This window comes from Bos taurus, chromosome 18 (assembly GCF_002263795.3).
Source record: "Bos taurus isolate L1 Dominette 01449 registration number 42190680 breed Hereford chromosome 18, ARS-UCD2.0, whole genome shotgun sequence".
NCBI lineage: Eukaryota > Metazoa > Chordata > Mammalia > Artiodactyla > Bovidae > Bos > Bos taurus.
In genome coordinates, this window is record NC_037345.1 from 4,134,502 (window position 1) to 4,162,142 (window position 27,641).

Genomic DNA, 27,641 nt, shown 5'->3' on the forward strand with positions numbered 1-27,641 from the left:
TTGTCCGGTTAGCCAGATGGCCCTCTGGCCCTGCTCAGACCATAAATCCTTAATCTCATAAAGAAGAAAAGCCTACTGTCTGAGGGCTGACTCGTTTGCTCTAAGGGCGACTCTGGATGCTGTGGTTGAGTCAGCTCTCTTCTTGCATGAGCTGAGGTCACTTTTCTCTCTGCTTGCTCCATACCAACCTCAGGAAGCTCATTACAGCACTGGGGACCTCGTGTGGACTCAAGGGATCTGAAGGTTACAGAAGTATTGGGTTGGCCCAAAATTTCATTTGGGTTTTTCCATAAGCTGTTATCCAAAAACCCGAATGAACCTTTTGGCCAACCCAAATATAAGGGAACTTTTACTAAGCTAACTCATCCACTATGTCAGAGAGGAAATGAGCCTGGTGTCCTTCAAGTAATGATTAAAACCCTACCACATGTTACAAATGGCGTGTAATAAAAACAAAAGCATGCACTGCAGATTTTATATAGTTTGGTCCCTGGTTAAGGGTTGTGTGCATGCTGCTGCTGCTGTGTGCACGCTAAGGTGCTTCATTTGCGTCCAACTCTGTGCGACCCTATGGACTGCAGCCCGCCAGGCTCCTCTGTCCATGGGATTCTCCAGGCAAGAATACTGGAGTGGGTTGCCATGCCCTCCTCAGGGGATCTTCCTGACCCAGGGATCAAATCTGTCTCTCTTGTGTCTCCTGCGTTGGCAGGTGGCTTCTTTACCACAGCGTCACCTGGTGGCTCACACGGTAAAGAATCTGCCTGCAATGCAGGAGACCTCAGTTTGATCCCTGGGTTGGGAAGATCCCCTGGAGAAGGGAAAGGCTACCCACTCCGGTATTCTGGCCTGGAGAACTCCATGGTAAAGTCGATGGGGTCGCAAAGAGTTGTACACAACTGAGTAACTTTCACTTTCACTTTTCAGCACCACCTGGGAAGGGCTACCATATATTATGAGAAATTGAATCTTTAACAGAGAAATATTATCATTAGACACTTCCCAGGTGCCTCAGTGGTACCTGGGTAAAGGTAAAGGATCTCAGTGGTAAAGAATCTGCCTGCCAAGCAGGAGGAACGGGTTTGATCCCTGGGTTGGGAAGATCCCCTGGAGAAGGGAACAGCTACCCATTCCAGTATCCTGGCCTGGAGAATTCCATGGATGTATAGTCCACGGAGTAGCAAAGAGTTGGACATGACTGAGCAACTTTCACTTTCAACATAAAATCACAGTGGGTTTTTTAAACCATCTGGTTAAAATAATTGTTCCACATATCATAAACTCTGATTTAAGTTACCTTCATTTTAAGCTCAGCACTGTCTTGATGTTTAGGTCGTGGCAGGGACGAAGACAGCATTGCTGAAAACAATGCAAAATCAATTAGATATAACCATTTTCACAACAGGATTCCCAACCCCAGGTTGGGAAACCAGAAACAGGTTATTAATCATTCTGAAAAGATCCTTCTTCTCTCTTAGGGCAGGTATAGTGATTTGAGGGGAAAACTCTCCTTTTTAGTCTATTAAAACGTGAATACACTGGTTGATTTTTTTAACGGTAAGTCAAATTTGCATTCTGGAGATAAATTCTACTTTTCATCATGCATTATCCTTTTGATATATTCCTAGAACCAAACTGTTAATATTTCATCAAGAATGTTTCCAGCTATGTTTATAAGAGATAATAGTCTGTAATTTTCTTTTCTTGTAATATCTTTGCTATCAGAGTACCGCTGGCCCTGTGAATCAAGTTGGGAACTCTTCCCTCCTCCACTAATTTATGGAGGAGAATTTATACAATTGGTATTTCTTGCTTCAGTATTCCAACAGAATTTAACCAGTGAAACAATCTCTGTTTGGAGTGTGTATATATGTACTTCAAGGTATTTTAGGATCAAATTCAATTGTGTGTGTGTGTTCAGTTTTCTATTTCATTTTCTGCCAACTGTATAAATTCTGGCTTTTATGATGAATGTGTCTATTTAAACTAGGTTTTCAGATTTATTGACATTAAAATGTAATATTCACTTATCTTTTTAATATCTATAGACTCTATAGAAATAGCTCTTCTTTTATCCCCAATATTGATAGTTTATGGTCTTCCTTTTGTGTGCAATCTTTCTCAAATGAGTTTCCATGAGACAATTATGCTCAAAATATCCAATGAATGTAATGAACTATCTTATCTATTGAGCTAGAATGTCAGCAACTATGAACCATTTGGGGAGCAATTGGGAAAATAGCCCGTACATTCATTTTCTGTATTTCTATATTTTCCCATGTGTTTACAATTTCTGGTACTTTCTATTCTTTCCTGAGCTTTTACCTTTCATTGTCTGTTGTTTTCCCTTACCCAGAAGAAACTGAATACTGCTTGGTGTGCTAATTTAACTGCAACAAATGCTCTCAGTTTTATTTACCTGAAAAATGTCTTTATTTCACCTTGATTTTTTAAGTAGATTGTTGATACATGTAAAATTTAAACTATTACTTTCTCCAAGCACTTGAAAATTTTCACATTGCCTTCTGCCTTGTTTTGGTGAGAAATCAGTTATCACTTGTAGTCTTCTTCCCTTCATCTAATGTGTAACTTTCTTTTGCCTCTTTTAACATTTCCTCTACATCTCTGGTTTTTAACAATTTGAGTACATTTGCTCTTCTCTGCATTCACCCTATTTGGTATTTGCTAAGGTTGATAGATCTACCCGTTTGTCTTTTTTGCCAAATTTTGGAAATTAAGTCATTATTTCCTCAATTTTTTGTTGCCTTCTCTAGGGCTCAAATGACAGATTATATGTCCTATGAGTCACTTAGGTGCTGTCCATTTCTTTGATGTTACTTCTCTGAGTTCCTTAGAAAAGAGAATTTCCTTGTAAGATCTACAAATTCACTAACCCATTCTTCAGCTATCTTCAGGATGCTGTCAAATCTCTCCAGTTAGCTTCCCATTCCACATAGTTACTTCTAAGTTCTAAAATTATTTGATTCTATTTTATAGTTTGCAATTCTCTGCTTAAGTTTTTCTAGTCCCTCATTATGGCCATTATTCCCTTTCCATTCTTGAAAATATATTTATGACACATATTTTAAAGTTCTTCTATGTTGGAACTTCCTTGGTAGTTCAGAGGTTAAGAATCCATCTGCCAATGGGTTTGACCCCTGGTCCAGGTAGATCCCACATGCCATGGGGCAGCTAAGACTGTGCACCAAAGAGCACCTGAGCTGCGACTGCTGAGAGCACGAGCCACACCTGCTGAACCCCGTGCACCCTAGAGCCCACGCTCCGCAATGAGAGGACACTGCAGTAAGTCCATGCACCACAAACAGAGAGTAGCCCTGCTTGCTGCAACCAAAGCCCAAGTGCAGCCACGAAGACCCACCACAGTCAAACACAGATAAGTAATACAAAAACAAACAGAAATGTAAAAAAGAAACAAGCATTCTTTAAAAAATTAAAAGTAAATAAAAATTTAAATTTAAAACGTAAGGTTCTTGTATGTTGATCACAATATCTGAGTTATCCTGAGTTGAGTCTTTATGCACAATAGGTTCCTCCCACTACCCAAAAGTAGACCATTCCTATGAAACATTTCACAAACTTAAAAGGCACAAAGCAAAAAAGCAATTACCTTAGAATACATCTTACTAATGGGTGCACAGAAAAAATTGAGATAAAGCACAGATACAGACACAGTTCAAAGCTACAGCAGTTATGTGCTTTGTCATCACTCTTAACAATTTTTTTTTTTTTTTGGACACATCTCTTCAGACAAGGGAAATAAAAGCAAAAATTAACAAATGGGACTACATTTGCACAGAGAAGGACACTACCAACCAAATGAAAAGGCAGACGACTGAATGGAAGAAAACATTTGCAAACGATACATCCTACAAAGGGTTAATATACAAATACACAAATAACACAGCACCAACAAAAATGGGCAGAGAACATGAAACAGACATTATTCCAAAGATGACATACAGATGGCCAACAGGTACACGGAAAGATGCTCACTCAACCTGACCAGCTGCCAGGGAAACACAAATCACAGCCACTATGAGAAGTCACTTCACACGTGTCAGAATGGCTATTATCAAAAAGACAACAGAAAAATTATTGACAAGAACATGGGGAAAAGGAACCTTCTTGCACTGTTGTTGGGAATGCAAACAGGTGCAACCACCATTGAAAACACTATGGAGATTCCTCAAAAACTTAAAAATGGAACTACCATACGATCTGGCAATTCTACTTCTCAGTATTTTTCCAAAGAAAATGAAAACACTAATCAGAAAACAATATATGCTCTATGTTTATTGCAGCATCATTTATAATAGCCAAGATATGGAAGCAAAATAAGTGTCCCTAAGTATATGAATGGATGAATAAAATGTGGTTTACCCACACACTGGACTACTACTCATCCAATAAAAAGAATGAAATCTTGCCATTTTGACAACATGGATAGACTTAAAAGGCATTATGTCAAGTGAAATAAGTCACACAGAAAGATAAACACCATATGATTTCACTTACACGTGAAATCTAAAAACACATGAATAAACATAACGACACAGAAACAGACACAGAGAACAAACAGGCGATTGCCAGAGAGGAGGGGCTTTGGAGGAGGAAATAGGTGAGGCAGATCAAAACGTACAAAATAAATGAGTCTTGGGCATAAAACGCACAGTGTGGGGAATATAGTCAGTAACTATGTAATGTCTCTGTAAGATGACACACTGTAGCTGAACTTATCCTGGTACTCACTTTGAAATGTACAGAAATACTGAATCACCATGTTGTACTACAGGAACTAAAACCATGCTGTAGGTCAATTATACTTCAGTAGCAAACAACCTCATAGAAAAGGAGATCAGGTTGGAGGTTACTAAGGACAGAGGGCGGAGGGAGGGATGGCTGGATGAAGGTGGTCGAAGGGTACGAACTTCCAGTTATAAGATAACAAAGTACTAAGGATGTAATGTGCAACATGATGAATATAATTAACGCTGCTTCATGCTACGTACGGAAGTTGTTAAGACAGTAAATTCTAAGAGCTCTCAAGAAAAAATATTATATTTCTTTAATTTTATATTTATATAAGATGACAGAGGTTCACAAAATTTATTCCAGTAATCATTTCATGACATATGTAGGTCAAATCATAACACTGGACACCTTAAACTTAAACTGTGCTATATGTCGAGTGAATCTGAATAAAACGGAAAGAGAAAAACCCTAAATCCCACTGTGTGAAGTTCCTGGGGGAGGAATCGGTGGCGCCACTCTTCCTGCTTAGGGAGGGCTGCCTCTAAAACAGCTCACTGCAAAACCAACAAATCAACGCTGAACGCTATTTTCCTAGTTTCGCTTTTGTTCTTTTTTCTTAAAAATAGAAATCCTTCCCGGATTTCCTCCTGTGAGTGAATACGGGTGTTAACGTAGGTCTTTGATAAAAGTCAAGTGGCATAAAGCGAACTTTCAAAAACCGAGGGATGCTGTGTTTTTCCTTTTGATTTTGGGTCACATTATCAAAGGAGAAAAGGAAAGATATATCCATCTGACTACAGAGTTCCAAAGAATAGTAAAGAGAAATAAGAAAGCCTTCCTCAGAGATCAATGCAAAGAAATAGAGGAAAATAATAGAAAGGGAAAAACTAGAGATCTCTTCCAGAAAATTAGAGATAACAAGGGAACATTTCATGCAAAGATGGGCACAATAAAGGGCAGAAATAGTATGGACCTAACAGAAGCAGAAGATATTAAGAAGAGGTGTCAAGAATACACAGAAGAACTATACAAGAAAGATCTTCATGACCCAGATAACTACGATGCTATAATCACTCACCCAGAGCCTGACATCCTGGAGTGAGAAGTTAAGCGGCACTTAGGGAGCATCACTACGAACAAAGCTAGTGGAGGTGATGGAATTCCAGCTGAGCTATTTCAAATCCTAAAAGATGTTGCTGTGAAAGTGCTGCTCTCAATATGCGAGCAAATTTGGAAAACTCAGCAGTGGCCACAGGACTGGAAAAGGTCAGTTTTTATTCGAATCCCAAAGAAAGGCAATGCCAAACGATGCTCAGACTACTGCACAGTTGCAGTCATCTCACACACTAGTAAAGTAATGCTCAAAATTCTTCAAGTCAGGCTTCAACAATACATGAACCGTGAACTTCAGATGTTCAAGCTGGTTTTAGAAAAGGCACAGGAACCAGAGATCAAACTGCCAACATTTGTTGGATCATCGAAAAAGCAAGAGACTTCCAGAAAAACATCTACTTCATTCACTATGCTAAAGCCTTTTACTGCACCCATCACAACAGACTGTGGAAAATTCTTAGAGATGTGAATACCAGACCACTTTACCTACCTCCTGAGAAATCTGTATGCAGGTCAACAAGCAACAGTTAAAACTGGACATGGAACAATGAACTGGTTCCAAATTGAGAAAGGAGTACATCAAGGCTGTATGTTTTCACCCTACTTATTTAACCCATTTGCAAAGTACATCATGAAAAATGCTGGGCTGGATCAAGCACAAGCTGGAATCAAGACTGCTAGGAGAAATATCAATAACCTCAGATATGCAGATGACACCAACCTTACGGCAGAAAGCAAAGAAGAAATAAAAAGTCTCTTAATGAGGGAGAAAGAGGTGAGTGAAAAAATTGGCTTAAAACTCAACGTTCAGGATGGGGAGCACATGTATACCTGTGATGGATTCATTTTGATATTTGGCAAAACTAATACAATTTTGTAAAGTTTAAAAATAAAATAAAATTAAAAAAAAAAAACTCAACATTCAAAAAACGAAGATCATGGCATCTGATCCCATCACTTAATGGCAAACAGATGGGGAAACAATAGAAACAGTGACAGAGCTTAAGTTTTTGAGCTTCAAAATTACTGCAGACTTCATGCAGCTATGAAATTAAAAGACACTTGCTCCTTGGAGGAAAAGCTATGACCAACCTAGACAGCATATTAAAAAGCAGAGACATTACTTTGCCAACAAAGGTCCATCTAGTCAAAGCTATAGTTTTTCTAGTAGTCATGTATGCATGTGAGAGTTGGACCATAAATAAAGCTGAGCACCAAAGAATTAATGCTTTTGAACTGCAGTATTGAAGACTCTTGAGAGTCTCCTGGACTGCAAGGAGATCCAACCAGTCCATCCTAAAGAAAATCAATCCTTAATATTCACGGGAAGGACTGATGCTGAAGCTGAAGCTCCAATACCTTGGCCATATACCCTCCACCTTCTGACTATCTTTGGTCCTTCTCCAGTGCACGCATGTATGACTTCCTCATGTTGTCCAGAGTTGTAACTGCAATTTGACAGCGTGTTAGGTTAATGGAGGCTGCTCCATCATTATTGGAATTCATTCTATACTTTTTAATCCCCATGTGGAAAAGTTAAACACATAAGTCTCATTTTTAAGGCTAATAACATTAAGCCTTGCACATAGTAAGAATCTGGACAATATTCTGTTGAGTGGACCTAAGACTTTGTTCAGTTCAGCTCAGTCTCTCAGTCGTGTACGACTCTGTGACCCCATGGACTGCAGCACGCCAGGCCTCGCTGTCCGTCACCAACTCCCGGAGTTTACTCAAACTCATGTCCATTGAGTCGGTGATGCTATGCAACCATCTCAACCTCTGTCATTCCCTTCTCCTCCTGCCTTCAATCTTTCCCAATATCAGGGTCTTTTCAAATGAGTCAGTTCTTCACATCAGATGGCCAAAGTATTGGAGTTTCAGTTTCAGCATCAGTCCCTCCAATGAATATTCAGGACTGATTTCCTTTAGGATGGACTGGCTGGATCTCCTTCCAGTTCAGGAGACTCTCAAGCGTCTTCTCCAACACCACAGTTGAAAAGCATCAATTCTTCAGCGCTCAGCTTTCTTTCTAGTCCAACTATCACATCCTTACATGACCACTGGAAAAACCATGCTTTGCCTAGTTGGACATTTGTTTGCAAAGTAATGTGTCTACTTTTTAATATGCTGTCTAGGTTTGTCATAACTTTTCTTCCATGGTGCAAGCATCTTTTAATTTCATGGCTGCAGTCACCATCTGTAGTGATTTTGGAGACCCAAAAAATAAAGCCTGCCACTGTTTCCCCATCTATTTGCCATCAAGTGATGGGACTGGATGCCATGATCTTAGTTTTCTGAACGTTGAGTTTTAAGCCAACTTTTTCACTATCCTCTTTCACTTTCATCAAGAGGCTCTTTAGTCTTCTTCACTTTCTGCCATAAAGGTGGTGTCATTTGCATGTCATTTGCATGTCATTGATATTTCCTCCAGCAATCTTGATTTCAGTTTGTGCTTTATCCAGCCCAGCATTTCTCATGATGTACTCTGCAGAGAAGTTAAATAAGCAGGGTGACCATATACAGTCTTGACATACTCCTTTCCCTATTTGGAACCAGTCTGTTGTTTCATGTCCAGTTTTAACTGTTGCTTCCTGACCTGCATACAGATTTCTCAAGAGGCAGGTCAGGTGGTCTGGTATTCCAATCTCTTTCAGAATTTTCCAGTTTCTTGTGGTTCACACAGTTAAAGGCTTTGGCATAGTCAATAAAGCAGAAGTAGACATTTTTCTGGAACTTTCTTGCTTTTTCGATGATCCAACAAACGTTGGCAATTTGATCTCTGGTTCCTATGCATTTTCTAAAACCAGCTTGAACATCTGAAGTTCACGGTTCACATACTGTTGAAGCCTGACTTGGAGAATTTTGAGCATTACTTTACTAGTGTGTGAGATGACTGCAACTGTGCAGTAGTCTGAGCATCGTTTGGCATTGCCTTTCTTTGGGATTCGAATAAAAACTGACCTTTTCCAGTCCTGTGGCCACTGCTGAGTTTTCCAAATTTGCTCGCATATTGAGAGCAGCACTTTCACAGCAACATCTTTTAGGATTTGAAATAGCTCAGCTGGAATTCCATCACCTCCACTAGCTTTGTTCGTAGTGATGCTCCCTAAGTGCCACTTACTTCTCACTCCAGGATGTCAGGCTCTGGGTGAGTGATTATAGCATCGTAGTTATCTGGGTCATGAAGATCTTTCTTGTATGGTTCTTCTGTGTATTCTTGCCACCTCTTCTTAGTATCTTCTGCTTCTGTTAGGTCCATACCATTTATTCCCTTTATTGTGCTCATCTTTGCATGAAATGTTCCCTTGGTATCTCAAATTTTCTGGAAGAGATCTCTAGACTTTCCCATTCTATTGTTTTCCTCTATTTCTTTGCATTGGTCACTGAGGAAGTCTTTCTTATCTCTCCTTGCTATTCTTTGGAACTCTGCATTCAAATGGGTATATCTTTCCTTTTCTCCTTTGCTTTTCATTTCTCTTCTTTTCTCAGCTATTTGTAAGGCCTCCTCAACCATTTTGCCTTTTTCGCATTTTTTTTCCCCTTGGGGATGGTCCTGAACCCTGCCTCCTGTACAATGTCAAGAACCTCTGTCCATAGTTCTTCAGGCACTCTATCAAATCTAATCCCTTAAATCTATTTGTCACTTCTACTATATAATCATAAGGGATTTGATTTAGGTCATATCTGAATGGTGTAGTGGTTTTCCTTACTTTCTTCAATTTAAGTCTGAGTTTGGCAATAAGGAGTTCATGATCTGAGCCACGGTCAGCTCCCAGTCTTGTTTATGCTGATTGTATAGAGGTCTCCATCTTTGGCTGCAAAGACTATAATCAATCTGACTTTGGTGTTGACCGTCTGGTGATGTCCATGTGTAGAGTCTTCTCTGGCGTTGTTGGAAGAGGGTGTTTGCTGTGACAGTGCGTTCTCTTGGCAGAACTCTATTAGCCTTTGCCCTGCTTCATTCTGTACTCCAAGGCCAAATTTTCCTGTTACTCCAAGGTATTTTTTGACTTCTTACGTTTGCATTCCAGTCCCCTATAATGAAAAGGACATCTTTTCTGGGTACTAATTCTAGAAGGTCTTGTCGGTCTTCATAGAACCGTTCAACTTCAACTTCTTCAGCATTACTGGTCGGGGCATAGACTTGGATCACTGTGGTACTGAATGGCTTGCCTTGGAAACGAACAGAGATCATTGTTGTTTTTGAGACTGCTTCCATGTAGTGCATTTTGGACTCTTTTGTTCACTATGTCTTTTTATTTTCAATTTTATGATTTATAATATGAGGTTTCTACCTGAAACTCCAGTTATATTCCTCACCCTCGTCTGTCCTGTTTCTCTTGCCTGTATTATTTTTAACAATCTCCACCTGTCATTCTTCCTCTAAACTCTCAGCTCTTCCACTGTGTTTTTTTCACTATGACTAATTTAGGTTTCTGAAATCCACACTGATCATGATTTCTAACTTCATCTCAAATAATAAAATTTTTGATAACTATCAATGCCAGAAGAAAAACCTGACTTTTAAAGTTAGCAAGTCATTTGTTATCTCCCAAATTCTGATTCCAAATTATCTTTTCTTTTTATTCCCCCTGAATTCAAGCTACAGCATTGTACTTCATTTAATAGATCTTGTGTCCTCCCCAGCCACACCTTCCCTCATATTTTCTACTTGCCAAATATGCTAATTGTCTCCAGTTAAAAATAACATTTCCCCTGTAAAGCCTCCGAATTAATCACACTAGGGACTGAATAAGCACTATTGAGCCATTATAATGCTCCTTTATCATATTCGTCTTCTGTCTTGTAGTTCAGCAAAATTATCCTCCCACATTTATTAAGTATTTTGTAGGAAGAAAGTACAGTTTATTAACTTGTGTCAAATACAAAGCTAAATGTGGGATACTGATCATTCTCTGATGCAACTTCAAAGCAACACCACTCCCACAGCTGGACTCTATCTACAGAACATCTACAGGACTCCATCTGTAGGTAGAATCATCTATAGGACAAAATATAAATTCCCCTTTCCATTCTAGGGTGAGAACTCATCTGGCTTTTCACACTATATGCTCAGCAAACGCCTGCAGGATACAATGAAATTGTAGGTTTAACCTATTTAGGTTCTACTTTAATAAAGCTGAAAGGACATATAACCTTTCTCCATGTCCCTCATCTGTCATATCCTCGATCCTACATACCTAATAGATATCCTATGAATTATCACTGTGCTCTTTCCCATATCCTAGTTATCAAATTCATGGTTTGAAATATGAAAGATCAAACAGCCAAGTGTCACTGCTGGTTTGTCTCACTTTCTTGCCAAACATCAGCCTGGTTAGAGGGGGGGGCTATGTTTCCCCTCTGGATCTTATCCTACCTATACACATAATTTCTCATATTTTCTCAGCTGAAAATCACTTCACATTAGAAGAAATTTTGTTTAACTTAAAATGTGGCCTTGCTGTGTGGCATGTGGGATCTTAGGTCCCTGACCAGGGGTTGAACCCACGCCCTCTGCAGTGCAAGCATGGACTGTCAATCACTGGACCACCAGGGAAGCCCCAGAAGGAATTTTAAAAGAAGAAAAGGTGTGACTGTGGAAGAAACTGATGCTATGCTGACCAAAAAAAAAAAAAAGACATCACCAATCCCTTTCATCCTTCTGCCTAAACAATAGAGAGTGGAAAAATATAAAGCATCAGAATGCATTTTCTCCCTAGCAGCAAGCAGCAGACAGGGACATAGTTCTTTCACGTGGGATAAAGACCAATGGCCCATTTTCCTGATAAGAGGGAAAGATGAAGTTGGTGGCCTTCTCCCCTATTCTTTCATCTCTGAAGGCAGATCTAATAGCTGCAGTAGCAGCACCTACTTCGCAAATGTAATAACAAACAAATCACACAAAAGTCAGCTTCTACATGACTGAACCATGATTGCTTTTCTCTGAACCTTTTGTTTAATAAGACAAGTAAAGCTCTACTTAGGGGGGCTTCCCCAGTGGCTCAGCAGTAAAGAACTGACTTTCAATGGAGGAGATGAGGGTTTGATCCCCGGGTCGGGAAGATTCCCTGGAGAAGGAAATGACAACCCACTCCACTATTCTTGCCTAGGAAATCCCATGGTCAAAGGAGCCTGGCAGGCTGCAGTCCATGGGGTTGCAAAAGAGTCAGACATGACTTAGTGACTATAAACAACAGCAACAAAACTTCCATTTGCTAAATGGGATCACATTCATGTTTCCTGTCACTTAGAGAAATATCCATTTTTATGGCCATCATCAAAAAGACAAAGAGATACAGATGCTGGTGTGGATGTGGAGAAAAGAAAACACTTGTGCACTGGGAGTGTGACTATAAACTGGTCCAGCCAATATCGAAAACTGTGTAAAGGATGCTCAAAAAATTAAGAATAGAACTACCATACAATCCAGCAATTCCATTTCTGGGAATATAATTGACCCTTGATCAATGTGGGGTTAGGGGTGCCAACCTGCATGCAGTTGCTTATCTGCATTTGTTTTAACTCCCCCTACACTGAGTGACCAATAGACTACTATTGACTAGAGGCCTTTACCGATAAACAGTCTACTGACACATACTTGTCTTGTTATATGTGTTACTTACTACAGTTTTACACTCAAGTAAGCTAGAGAAAATATTATTGAGAAAATCAGAAAGAAAAGACATTTACAGTCATGCACTATTATTTACCAATATGAATTTATATCATCTGTTTATAAAATAAATCATTTGTCAGTACCTACATCAGTATTTTCTTATGATACAAAACACTGTAGTATATGTATTATTAATACTAACACTAGACATCATACATGAAAACAACTAATGTGAAAAAGAAATTCATATTTGGAAATTCTCTGTTGTTCCTGTGGTTGGGATCTGTGCTTTCACTGCTAAGGGTGTGGGGTCAGTCTCTGGTGAGGAACCAGGATCCCACAAAACATGCAGTGTGACCAGATTTTTTTTAAAAAAGAAAGAAACTCATTTCACAATATATGTATTGTAAATCTAACCATCATGCTGTACCCCTTTTACAGTGATGAATGTCAATTATTTTTCAATGAAACTATGAAAACACCTCACAGAACTGTGCACTAAAAAGTTGAACTTAATGTAATTTTTTAAAAAAATCCCAATTTCCAAATGAAACATGACCTAGTAGTCCATAAGCTATCATATGTCTCAAAGCTGTGGTCAGCTCTTTAGTTTTTTGATAACTTTTCAGTTATTCCTTATGTTAATGCAACACACCTCTGTTTTTTGGTTGGGTAAACTGAGACTTGGGGTTTCCCTTGTAGCTCAGTCAGAACAGAATGTGCCTGCAAAGCAGGAGACCTGGGTTCAATTCCTGGGTCGAGAGGATCCCTTGGAGGAGGGCATGGCAACCCATTCCAGTGTTCTTGTCTGGAGAATCCCATGACAGAGGAGCCTGGCGGGCTACAGTCCAAGGGGTTGCAAGAATTGGACATGACATAGCAACTAAACCACCAAACTGAGACTTAGGAAACACAGAGTGAGTGGTTCAGAGTATGGATTAGGATATCAAACACATCCAGGCTCAATCCCTGCCCCTGGTCACTCCATGTTTAAATGATACTAAACCTGCTGCCTCTTTAAATTTAGCTTCCAAATCTGGAAAGCAAAACTAGAAGTCCCTGTTTATAAAGTGGTTTAGGGATTAAGTGAGGTAAGATATGCAAATTGCTAAAGAAGGATCCAACAGACACTAAGTGCTGAGGAAATATGGTCCATTGTCATTATTTTCGCTATTATTATTTTATGTATTTCATTACTAATACATGCCACAGAGATATGGAAGTAACGGAGAGTTAATAATCAAAAAATTACAATATCAATCAATAAATTATGAAAGACACAAGATTCAAACCCGGGCTTCCCTGGTGGTTCAGGTATCGAACCAGGGCCCCTGCACTGGGATCAAGGAGTCTTAGCGAGTGGGCCACCAGGGTAGTGCAAAGAATATTTAGATAGCTACAATTTCTCCAAGAAGTCACAGGAAGCCACTTTATGCTCTGTTGTGACATTTTATATTTTTGTAATCACAATTTTTTTGTGAGCTCAGAAAGAGAATAACACCTTAACTATATAAGTATGTATTTCTTTTTCTTCAAAGAATTTTCTCTAAAAATTGGAGCAAGCCTTAAACAGACTAGGGATTCCTCTTTGTATGCCTAATTGCACTAACAGTGCGCCTGTACGCACATCCACACAGACCACGAGCGAACACCCAGCACACCGCAGTCAGGCACTGGGTAGATGGTGGGAACTGCCACAGATGCTCAGGTGCTGAGTGCAGTGTGTTCAGGGAAAGCACGATCCATCAGGTTCCTGCGTCCATGATGACGGCAGGCGGCAGACAGGATGATGCTGACGACATGGCTTACTTCTCGTTTACCAGGGAGAATGTGAGACAAATGGAGCTCCCGGCAAGTTGGCTATTAAGCATCTGAGGAGCATGTATTATGATATCCCATTCCACTCAGTGTGGAAATAGCAGCCTGGAATTAACTAGAATTTTAAATAACATCAGAAATCTTGTCAGTAGTACCACAGCCAGTGTACGTTAACAAGTGTTTTCAGTGGGCAGGCTTCCTGTGTGGTGCTTGTTAAACCAAGTGGAGCCTGAGAAGAGGCACCAGTTCTCAGGTAGAACATTCTGGAGTCCTCTGAGTTAGAATATCGGGCTTCTCTCTCCCCTTGGATGTCTGAAAAGATGATTCGTGGAGGAATAAATTAATCAGTAAGTAGTGATGCTTCTCTGACCAGTTAAAGTTGCCATCTGCTTAGCTTGGAGAAGTCCCCCTAAGAAGTCATCTTACAACTGATTTAAGCCATCATGGGAGCTTTACACCAAACAGAAGCTGCAGGTTTATTTTCTGCCAATTTCAGGAGGATTCTCAGTGTGAAAAGCAAGTGTCCTGAAGGTGGGCTTGATGATGTGGCACCTTTTAGAAACTCTGATTTCTAAAAGATCTCTGAGATCTAGTCCTGAGAGAAAAGGCTTAACTTTTGAACTATCCATTGAAAAGAAATGAAATAAAAATCTAAATAGCAGGTCATAAGACAGACCTAACTTGTGTAAAGAAGAAGTACTGCATGACAGAAGCTTGTAAGAAGAGTTAGAAACCTAAGACTGGGACCTGACTGTGAATTTCAGTCAAAGGTTGACTCTTACCTTCAGCACAATGTCAGGGCTGACTTTCAGAAGTTGTGTGTGAGTGTCAGTCACTCAGTCATGTATAAATCTTTGTGACTCCATCGACTGTAGCCCACCAGGCTCCTCTGTTTATGAAATTCTCCAGGCAAGAATACTGGAGTGGGTTGCCATTTCCTCCTCCAGGGGATCTTCCTGACCCAGGGATCAAACCATGGTCTCCTGCACTATGGGCAGATTCTTTATCATCTGAGCCATTAATTGCCACCTAAGCCATATGACCAGGGACAAGTCCCTCAGCTGCCAGGGACTTCATGGACAACAGAGACACTTGCCTGCTCCCTGAGATCATGGGAAAGCTGAGACCCATGGGAAAGCAGAGGCCTGGCCCAAAGCACTGCCTCAAAAATGCTAACTCTCAGTATGCATGCATGTTAAATCGCTTAGACTGTAGCCCGCCAGGCTCCTCTGTCCATGGGATCCTTCAGGCAAGAATACTGGACTGGGTTGCCATGCCTTCCTTCAGGGGATCTTCCCAACCCTGGGGTCTAACCTTCATCTCTTCTGTCTCCTGCATTGGCAGGTGAGTTCTTTACCACTAGCACCACCTGGGAAACCCAACTCTTAGCATGAGAGTTCAATAAAAGCCAATGGAAAACTATTAATTTATTCATACAAATCCTTTAGTAAGTATATACTGCAAAAAAAAAAATGATGAGGAAATAAGGTGTAACCCTCTATAAAGACTGCCTATCTGTATAAATGAATAAATATAAATTAAGTTTACTATGTGCATGAATTGTGTTCCCTTCTCCAGAGTGTCTCACATGACAGGGAATGGACTGGCCCTTATTTTTGTCCACAGATGACAGTTTTAGTAAGTTTATGCCATCCTTCTATGAACATAAACAAATACTGCAAAAACAATTTCACAGGGAAGTGCTGTTCTTTTTCTTACTTCACAACTACCATGTCACAGAAAGGAACTTAATTCTGAAAAAAAAACCTGGAAAAGAACTTAATTGTAACTATAACTATCATTTAGTGTTTATTGAGCAAATAGTCTATTACTTAATAATCAAGAGTCCCCTGAGTACTCATTGTAAATGTGCTCTGTACATGAAGGGAACCAGAGGAATCCATGAGCTAAATGTTTTCCCGAAGTCATATGATTTCTTGTTTGGAAAAGTCAGAATTCAGTTGGTTTCCTGGTGCCACTCAGAAGACAGTTTTGCTCAAACAAACATGGTGGTGGGCATTCATCCCTATTCCTCATGCTCTTCCTTCAAATCCAGGGAGCTAGACACCCATTCCAGTCAGTGACAAGACAACACCCTCACCTTTTCAGGGCTGTATGTTAGGAGATCCAAACTCATCCTGCGGCTTGTGCCAGGCTGGGTCATTCGGCCAAACTCTGAGGGAAGCACAAGGAAGCCCACCTACAACAGAGTCCGAGCAATCTGAAGTGGGAAGTTTTATCTGTAGGAAAAGATATATTTTGGCCTCTGTCTCATCTTACTCCTGTTTCTATCCTTCAACTATTTCCAAACTCAGATGTGAAGAAAAGAGGTGCAATTTAACATTTCAGAATTCTACCAGGTGTCAGGAGGTAGCTGGGTGAGAGACCCCTTAGTTTAAATGAGATTCTGGAACATCTAACTGTCTTCTCCAAAGTCAAAGCCATCTGCTCTCAGAACTACATAGCCTTGATCCAGTGGTTAAGAGTCCGCCTTGCAGTTCAGGGGATACCGGTTAGAACCCTAGTCCAGGAGGACCCCACTGCTCAGTGCCACGGAGTAGTTGAGTGCATGTACCATGGCTACTAAGCCCACATGCAGCAACTACCAAAGCCAGGACACCCCAGAGCCCGCGCTCCACCACAGGAGGGGCCACCGCAATGAGAAGCCCATGCGCCACCAACTGGAGAGTAGCCCCCGCTCGCCACAAGAGACAGCCTGCGTGCAGCAAGGAAGACCCAGCACAGCCAAAAGATAAGTGAAAGTGAAAAAAAGTGAAGTTGCTCAGTCGTGTCCAACTCTGCGATCCAATGGACTGTAGCCTACTAGGCTCCTCTGTCTATGGGATTTTCCAGGCCAGAATACTGGAGTGGGTGGCTATGCCCTGCTGCTAAGTCTCTTCAGTCATGTCCAACTCTGTGTGACCCCATAGAAGGCAGCCCATCAGGCTCCGCTGTCCCTGGGATTCTCCAGGCAAGAACACTGGAGTGGGTTGCCATTTTCTTCTCCAATGCATGAAAGTGAAAAGTGAAAGTGAAGTCGCTCAGTCGTGCCAGACTCTTAGCGACCTCATGGACTTCAGCCTACCAGGCTCCTCCGTCCATGGGATTTTCCAGGCAAGAGTACTGGAGTGGGGTGCGATTGCCTTCTCCAACTGGAGTAGCTAATTAATCTCAAATGAGAGAGAGGAGGTACTGCACGCTCAGGTAGTGTGACTTGCTGGGTGTTGGAATATGGGCCCAGGAGGACCCCATGTCTTCATGGAGCTTACAATCTAGTATAGGAAGCAGGTGGTTTGGTTTCTGTGGCCACAGACCAGCAAACACATCAGATAGATGACTTGTGCACACAATGATAAATCAGGATATAACCTCAAAAGCTGAGACATCAATTAGATGCTTTGCCCACTGGACTCCAGAACAATGGACACTTGAACCATGGTATTCTTACTATGAAGTTCAGTCATGGACTGTTGCCTGCCAGGCTCCTCTGTCCATGGAATTCTCCAGGCATGAATCCTAGAGTGGGTAGCTACTCCCTTTTCCAGAGGATCTTTCCGATCCAGGGATCAAACCAGGGTCTCCTACATTTCAGGCAGATTCTTTACCATCTGAGCCACCAGGGAAGCCTCATAATTATACAAACCACTCCTAATAACTAAATATCAAGATGGTTAAGAGGGTCTTTAATCTTCGACCCAGAAAAGCATTTGAGAACACAAAGGTTGCAATAGTGTGAGACATTTGATAACTTATTAGAGATCCTCAGGCTGTTAGTTCTACCAGTGCAGAATAACATGAGCTTTAACGATGAAGGAAAAGAAAACAAAGCTGACTTATTTAGATGTCATTGCTAGTTTTTCTGTGATAAATATGTATAAAAAAATCCCCACCAAAACTACAAAACCTAAAGCCATTAATTTTGCCTTATGAATGTACAAAATGCCAGCAGAACTGGATTTTACTTTACCTATTAGATTTGTTTCTTCAATAGATGCAAAGATAATTTCATACATTGATTCATTCTGCCACTGATCTTCACTCTGATTTAGAAATACGGTCTCTATAATAAGTCCAATCTGAATAAATGAACAAAGTTCACCCTTCAAAACTCTGAGATTCATTTATTATTGCATGAATAGTGAATCTATTCATTTTCCCATAAGAGAGACAAAAACAAGGCTAAAACTCAAATGCACACAATAATTAAATCCTCACCATAACACAAATAATCTACTTAAAGCTTCATGTTGCCCACATATGTTATTGATCCAGATGTTTTTAAGAAAATGTCAAGTGACAGGAGGTTCAAATCAAACTCAGAAGTTAAAATGTGTCAGTCACCCACCGTGTTTTAAGTGTTTGCTGACTGATCAAATGTTTAATGAGAAATGGGTTATTCAGAACTTGGTACCTCATTAAATAACCATTTGTGTGGATAATTTACTGAGAAAAATTATCAAAAAGATCATCAAAGATTATCAGTTATTAAAGATTATTAATTATTAAAGTTTCTTTTTGCCATTTAATGTATCTAATTCATTTAGGAAGATACCCTAGGAGAATTTTTCAGGCTTCAGCAGATTAAGAATAACTTCTATTTTTTCTCTTTATATTTTATGCTATAACTGATTGTAGAGTAACTTTAGCACATTTGAAATGTCAACTTTAGAAACCTGAATTCCTCAAAGTGTGGGCACTCACTTGGAACTCCAGAGTTGGTATAAGAATTATTTTAAGCTGAAGACATTTGAAATTCAACATATGGAGAGTGAAGCCTTTTCAGAGTTCTCTTATCTGACTAAAAACAGAAACTTTTTAGAAACGAGGACTGCCTTCCTTAAATTCCCTCTTCAGGGCAGCTTCTACTCGAAGGAGAGAAACCAAGAGTAAACCTACCATAAATCCCCTAAGGAGAATTTTATGACCCTGCAGAAAACAGGAAGGTCCTGAAGAAGACAAAAAAGAAAAACAGAAAAAACTGTAGTTTTTTCTATTATATAATAATATTAGAGTATATAATATATACTATGTAACAGTCAAATATTACCATCAACTTATTTCCCATTTTGTCTCCTAAAAACCCATTTATCTTTCCTAAACAACCCTATCTGTCCTTCACATGGAAGCCATTTCTCCCCCTTCCATTCCCCTACAAAGTTTGCCCTTTAACCATTTAACCAGCTAGCTATTTCTCTTGTTGGCTCATGTGTGCATACAAACTTTTTATCAGTTCATCAGGTGTCAATTTAACTCACAGGTTTCAATAACTGAACCTAAGAGGAAAGAGGAAAACATTTATCTTCCCCCTAAAAATATGTATTGGGGTAAAGCATGGAATTGCTGATATGCTGATCTGGAGATGAGAAAGGGACACAGAATTGGAAGGACATCAGAGGGGTACTATCACAATAGATCCCAACTCATCAATAAAATTTGGAGGGAAGCTGAATTCTCAGAAACAAGTTTGAAATGAGCCCAGGATGCTGTTCTCACATTAGTACAGCTGTTCACCCCTCATGTTAAAATTCCTTTTATTTTTCCTTAGTAGATGATAGTGATACAAAAGTTTGACACTAAAACGTTCAAAATTTGAACTACGAGAGCGTTTTCCCCTTAGGTACTTATTCTCCAGATGTGTATTCTGAAGAACGAACGCCCCTATGTTCAATTTTAAAATAAAAGTAATTTCACCCTTTTCCTTTCCCCTTCCCACACAGAGATTTTCTGGTATTTAAAGTGCAGCTAACAACTTTTCACTCTCTTGGAATTTTCTGTGGCATCTGCATGAAAATTAAGAAATACTTTGGGAAAGTAATTCAATTTTGCAAATGCAAAGCTAATCTCCGCTCATCATCAAGGCAATAAAACATAAAAGATTTCTATATGAGGAATCTCAATTTAAAAAACTTTACAGAAGTGAATTACAATGAAGTAAACAATCTTAGAAGCAGTACCATGGCAGAGGAGCATCCCAGTTATACAGCTACCCAGGCAGGAATTTAGAGCCTCAGACGCACCTGTCCGGCTAACCAGATTGTTGGCAGTGATGACTGCAACTTCTTTTTTTGCCTTCCAAGATTTCTGGTTCCTGGCAGAAGACAAAAAGCTTCAAGTTGAGAAAAATCAAACCGGAAAAAAGGGAGAACATTTAGCTTTTGAAGAAATACGTGTGGCACTTGCTTACTTTCATCCTTTGGAAGGTGGTTATGTTCCCACCCTTTTAAAAGAACTCTGTACCATCTGGATTTTACAAACAGCAGCTCTTCTGCCTCCACTTTATTCAATCCTGCTCTCCCAGGATATAGCACACAAACTGATGTTAGCATTAAGACAGAGTCAAAGCAGCCTTTCTGTGTCATTTGGCAACTTTTCCTTTGTAAAATTAATTTCACAAACAACTATAACTACTTGGGACTACAAGTATTTGGGAAAGCTTTTTTTTCTATTTGGACTATAAGTACCTGGGAAGGTTTTTTCCCCTCTTTTCCATACTATTATTAATCCTAGCATTAAAAATGGGTTAAGATTAAACAGTCAAACAAGAAAAGTGATTAGCATTCGTGGAGCTTATCAGCCCCATGTGTAGACTTCATCTATTGGAATCACTTCAGTGATAAGCTCACTATTGCAACAGCTTATTAACTATTTGTATTCAATAACCAAATGATGCAAGAGATTTTTCCCCAAGAGTGGCTTTGCAGCCTAGAAATGGAAAGCATCTTCTTATACCACTAGGACTACTTTTTAATTCACTATCAATTAAAATAGTACTTGGAAAAGACTCTCGTCTCCTCTTCAGAGGGTCTGTGATGATTCAGAGCCATACTCAACATTCTTAACCTTCCAATCGTACTTTTTTAACCCTGCTCTGAGACCTTAGGACTTCTTTCACTCTCCTTCTTCTATTCAACACTGTTGTTGTCATTCAGTAGCTCAGTCATGTACGACTCTTTGTGACCCTGTGGATTGCAGCACACCAGGCCTCCCTGTCCATCACCAACTCCCACAGCTTGCTCAAACTCATGTCCATTGAGTTGGTGATGCCATCCAACCATCTCATCCTTTGTTGTCCCCTTCTTCTGCCTTCAATCTTTCCCAGCATCAGGGTCTTTTCCAAGGAGTTGGTTCTTCGCATCAGGTGGCCAAAGTATTGGAGCTTCAGCATCAGTCCTTCCAATGAATATTCAGGACTGATTTCCTTTAGGATTGACTGGTTTGATCTCCTTGCAGTCCATGGGACTCTCAAGAGTCTTCTTCAACACCACAGTTCAATTCTTCGTTGCTCAACTTTCTTTATGGTCTAACTCACATCTATACATAGCTACTAGAAAAACCATAGCTTTGACTAGACAGACTTTTGTTGACAAACTGAATTTCTGCTTTTTAATATGCTTTTGAATATGAATATGATTCATATGAATACAATTTTGAAATGGATTTCAGGATTAATGCTGTACAGAATATTAACTGTTTCTGAAGGTAGGCTAATTCTATTACATCTTTTATAAACAATATTGCCTGATATACATTCATATACTAAAACAATGATGACGCTGTCATATTTTCCCCATCACCCAACCCTTTTTATGACCACACATTAGCCTTTTCCCTCTCCCATGTTATGCAATGAGACATCATTTTAAGTGTCATGTACATAAAAGCCATGTTATAGCTTTGAAATAGAGCAAAAATTAAAAGGATACAGAAAAAACCTATAATTTTGAGATATTAATACTTTCAGAAACTTTTGAGATATGCAGATAAAAATATGCAACAATAACATTTGAATAATATGATTTTAAAAGTGGAATTTTGTACTGCAATAGAAAACGCACTTGAACTCTGCTCAGTATTTTGTGGCAGCCTGGATGGGAGGGGAGTTTGGGGGAGAATGGATACATATACATGTATGGCTGAGTTCCTTCACTGTTCACCTGAAACTATTAGGTTAGTGAAAAAGTAATTGTGGTTTCAGACCATGACTTTTAAATCATTATAACTAGGCTCAAACACATCTTTATGAATCAAAATAGGAACCATTCACCATTAAAATCAACACATTTTTGCCCATGAGAAAAAATGTGGGAATTTATTTCTGTAGCATAAAAATCCATGCTTCAGATTCAATGAACTCTTTGAAAGCATTTTCTGCCTCCTGCTGGCTGTGGAAGCATTTTCCCCTGTAAAACGTTGTCCAGATGCATGGAGGAGGGGTAATCGGCTGGTGAGAAATCAGGTGAGGATGCAAACAGGCCCTTTCTGTTGACCAAGGCCGGCTGCAGGTGCTGCAGTTTTCTGTTCTCATTGATTTGCTGAGCACACTTTTCAGATGCAATGGTTTCGTTGGAATTCAGAAAGCTGTAATGGATCAGATGGGCAGCAGATCATCAAACAATGACCATGACCTTTATTGGTGTAAGTTTGGCTTTGGGAAGTGCTTTGGAGCTTCTCAGTCCAACCACTGAGCTGGTTGCCGCCAGTTGTCATATAAAGTCCACTTATCTTCACACATCACGGTCTGATTGAGAAATAGTTCTTCATTGTTGCACAGAGTAAGTTAAGACAACACTTCAAAGCAATGATTTTTTTTTTCATTCTCGCCAGCTCATATGGCACCCACTTATCAAGCTTTCTCACCTTTCCAATTTGGCTGAAATGCCACATGACCATAGAATGGCCAACACTGAGTTCTTCAACAACTTCTCATGTGGTTAGTTGTAAGATGATCAGCCTTGATGATGGCTTTCAGTTGGTCGTTGTCAACTTCTGATGGCTGACCACTATACTCCCCATCTTCAAGGCTCATCTCCCTTGCAAAACTTCTTGACCCATCACTGCACCATATGTTCATTAGCAGTTCCTGGGCCAAATGTGTTGTTGATGTTGCGAGTTATCTCTGCTGTTTTATGACTCATTTTGAACTCGAATTAAAAAAACACTCAAATCTGCTAACATCATTTCTGTCTAAAATAAATGTAAAATAAATAGCAAGAAGTCAATAGCAAAAGTACAAAGTGAGAAATGTGCATTAAAATTATGTATAACATAACCACACTTAAGAATGTATTCTAATATCAACTGGCAAAGTTCAACAATGCAAAACTGCAATTACTTTTGCACCATCCTATTACAACATTGTTAATCAGCTATATCCCAATACAAAAGTTAAAAAAAGAGAGAGAGAAAATGTACTTGCATCAAACATACATTAAAAACATGACTATGCAGAGATCATAAAAGAATTCTCAACTATTTTAAAGAACTGATATTATAAAAACTGTATTATTGGATCAGACCACGATAAAATTTGAAATCAATGATAATACATAGCTTAAAAAACCCATGTGTTCCAGAAAATAAAAGAGCACTTCTTTTTCATCTGACAGTAAATTTGAAAATACAGGTTAAATGCCAGTCCAGGTTCGATGCACGATACTGGATGCTTGGGGCTGGTGCACTGGGACGACCCAGAGGGATGGTATGGGGAGGGAGGAGGGAGGAGGGTTCAGGACAGGGAACACATGTATACCTGTGTCGGATTCATTTCGATATTTGACAAAACTAATACAATATTGTAAAGTTTAAAAATAAAATAAAATTAAAAAAAATTAAAAAATGAACATTCAAAACTGACCCAAGAAGTGGAAATTTAACGAGGATCATGAAAAATCAAAACAATGATAAGCATTCTTTCACAAAAGTCACCTTACTGAACTAAGGAGTCCTATGGAAGAGTTTTATCAAACTTTCCCCAAATCCACATAAGAACAGGATATCTCTCCCAATCATTTTTTAATGGTAGTGACTCCTGCAGAGTCAGCAATTTACTTACAGCCTAGAGTGAGAAGAGATGGAGATAAGATTCTACTTCAATAGAAAAAGAATACTCAGTTTATATATTTTCAGGAGTGATACACACCAATTTGAATATAGTTATCCAGGATGGCCAATCAACATGTAAGTCTTTTCAAAAGGAAATATTCTATTTCTTTGGAGACAGCATCATCCCATTGAGGTCTGGGTCTTTTCCTACTAGGGAATCAAGACACTGTAACAGAATAGTTCATCCTGAACACCACCACCAAAAGTAAATGAGGAAATGTAATGAAAAAAATAACAATAGAATTTATTTTAAAATACTGAGAAAATAACTAGCATTGTGTAAAATATTTATGAAGTACATTCTGAAACTTTATTAAAAGACATAAAAGACATGTTAATAAATGTAAGGATATTCCATGTTTATGTGGCAAAGACTCCACACTATAAAGATAATGTGTGGGTTAATTTAGAGAATCTAGTTAATCTAAAATTGAATGCAATTGCAAACAAAATCCAATTGCATTTTGTGGGACACTTGACATACTGCTAGTGTACATTACACTGAGAAATGCTTATACCAGTGAAGGTCTGAAAATAGCTCAAAAATATCAAAATCAAACAAAGGAAACTTGAAATGTCATAGTAATTAAAAGAGAACAGAAAACAAAAGATTGATAGAAACAAAAGGGCTTAGTTCACTACAACTTACTCTATGAAAAATAGTATAGAAGGATTTCATCATTTGGGGAGAAAATTAAATCCCTGCTATTACAATATGTAAAAAATATTTCAGATAGATGAAACCTATTAGTGTGAAAAGTGAAACTTGGAAAGATTAGAAGAAACTACAGAGTAAAAATTTTATGATGTTAATAGGGTAAGAGCAGATTTCTTAGACAAATATAAAGGAAAAAATGAAGTACAATAGAAAAACTCATAGATTTAATTATGTTAAAGTCAGCAGTATTTTATAATGAAGAACGTCACAGACACAACCAAACTAAAATTACCAGGCCTTGAGAAGACATTATAATGTGTCCAACTAAGAAGGATTAAACTACATAAAAACATCCTAAAAATCAACAACAACAACAAAACGCAATACTGGAGGATGGGCTGAGAACGTGAACACACATTTCACAGGAAAACACACACACACACACACACACACACACAAGTGACAGTATAGCAAGACGTGGTCAAAACCTCAGTGATAATCAATGAAATGAAAATACTGAAATCTCACTTCCTGCAACATAGTTTAAGCAACACTTAATACTACGGAGGCTTTGGAAATAAACATCCTTGCACACTGTTTGCTGGGAAGTAAGTGGATAAGATTCTGTGAAAGACAGTGGCAGCATCTGACAAAACTGAAAATGCCTGTATGTATACAACTCCATGCTTTCCACACTTGTTTCTAATAACTAGAAGTTGGAGACAAACTAAATGTCCATCAAAGTAGGATGGGAAATGAAATTTGCCAAAATCATAAAGCAAAATACCATAGAGCAGTAAAAGCAATAAAATAAACCTACATTTGTTAAGACAGATCGCAGATATACAATTTGAGTCAAGCAAGCAAGATACAGGATGAGACCTAAACTATGATACAATTTACATATATTTTTAAAGCTACACAACACAATATATACATATTAGAAGGACCACAGACCATGAACTGGGGGCATGAGGCAGAGGAAGAAGAATGGAACTGGTGGTTCAGGGCTAACACGCCAAACTCCCAGTTTCAAGGGGTCTGGGTTCCATCCCTGGTGAGGGAACTAAGTGCCACAACTAAGAGTCCATGTGCCAAGAACTAAGACCCAATGAAGCCAAATAAATAAATAAACTTTTTAAATAAAGAATAACAATGCCAAAAAAAGGAATGGGGGAAAAAAGGCCAATAATGATACTGTTCATCTGAGGCACTCAGTGAATTCAATCAACCCGATTGTGTGATATCCTGCACAAAGAAAATAAAGTAATTCTGGAACCAAACCAAAGGTAATGCTTGAATAGAAAATATAAGGACAGGAGATGGCAGAGGAGAAACCTACTGTACAGATTAAGTGGAAAGCAGAATATATATGGCAAGTGGACATAAAGAAACCAAGTCCCTGCATTCCAGAAGGAACTAAAAATAGTAGTATCTCTGTAGTCTTGTTTGGCTGAGTGGAAAGCAGAAAGGTACGTATCAATTGTTGAGCTAAATCTTTAGCTTCTTGAGTTTTCTATTGCTGCTCTAACAGATCACCAAAAACTTACTGAATGAAAACAACACAAATTTATTATCTTACAAGCTTTGGAGGTTAGAATTTCAACATGAGTTTCACTGGGCTAGAATCAATGTGCAGGGAGAGCTGGGTTTCTTTTTGGAGGTTCCAGAGGAGAATCCATTTGCCTTTCATAGCTTCCAGAGGCTGAGCACAGCACCTGTGTGGTTCCTGACTCCCCTGTGTGCCATCTTCAAAGACAAAAACCTTGCACCTTTCTGACCATGTTTCTGCAGTCACATTGCCCTCTTACTCACCTCTTTTGCCTCTCTCTTACGTTTAAAAAAAAAAAAAGTTTTTTTTTTTTTAAATAAGGTCAGAATCTCAGTTTTAGGCTATGAAATAGGTAGGCTCCACTCTCAGTAAAGGAGACGAAGTATCAAACTTCCTTCCATGTTCAAGACTTCATTTTGGTCATGATCTTTTTCTTTATAAATCCATACAAACACTGATATCATTTCAAACTGCTACTGAAATATAGAAGATGAAAACCATGAAAAGACAAGAGTTTCCGCTAACAAACTCTTGGGCGCTCTTCTCTTCCCAAACTTCTTAAAAGGACTTCATGGCCCAAATCAACTGGTATTCTTCCAGGAGGAGGAAATATTTTTGAACTCTTTCTTTCGAGTTGGTTGATGACAAATAGGCTATTTCAGCAAATTTCTACTTGCTTCCATGTTTCTCTTTGGTGTATAAAGAGTTGATTTACCACTGAAGCAAGATCTTTTGAGGGTTTTATCTTTCATATGGTCGTGAAAACACTGTAATCAGTTCTGCATTCCTGATTAGAGTTAAGGACCTTTCATGGAGTCCGTTTATTATAAATGTGGACATTATCAAAGGAAGCCAATTTTAATAAAAGTCTCCCTCCAGAAAAGATATTACAGGCTTGCTCCTTCTGCTGTGATAAATACTTCCAGGTGGTATTTGATGGACAGTAAGAATCCTGTGCATCTGGCATTTGTAGCACAGTTTAGAATTAGAATTTTAGATCATGCTGGCAAGCCTGAGTAATTCTTTAATTCTTCAAATGGAACACAACTTGCTCAATCTTACACAGCATTCTGATTTTAATTAAAATCTACTGTATGATATAGAAATATTACATCAACTTGCAAATCCCTAAGTTAGGGAGGGGGTGCAGCAGACACTGCTATTTAATTATTCATATTATACTTCATCAAAAGAATCTTAACATTACCAGAGGAACCAGAACAGTTTCA

At 39.0% G+C, this 27,641-nt stretch overlaps 1 long non-coding RNA gene across 1 annotated transcript in view; it reads right to left on the reverse strand.

Annotated features, from left to right (window-relative positions):
• Positions 1-1,294: 1,294 nt before the first annotated feature.
• Positions 1,295-27,641, reverse strand: part of LOC132342760 (uncharacterized) — a 42,057-nt gene continuing 15,710 nt past the window's right edge. The window contains exons 2-4 of the long non-coding RNA XR_009491244.1: positions 20,338-20,408; positions 19,217-19,266; positions 1,295-1,356 (exon numbers count right to left, since the gene is read on the reverse strand). This is a non-coding gene — a long non-coding RNA (uncharacterized lncRNA). The remainder of the gene's footprint in view (positions 1,357-19,216; positions 19,267-20,337; positions 20,409-27,641) is intronic.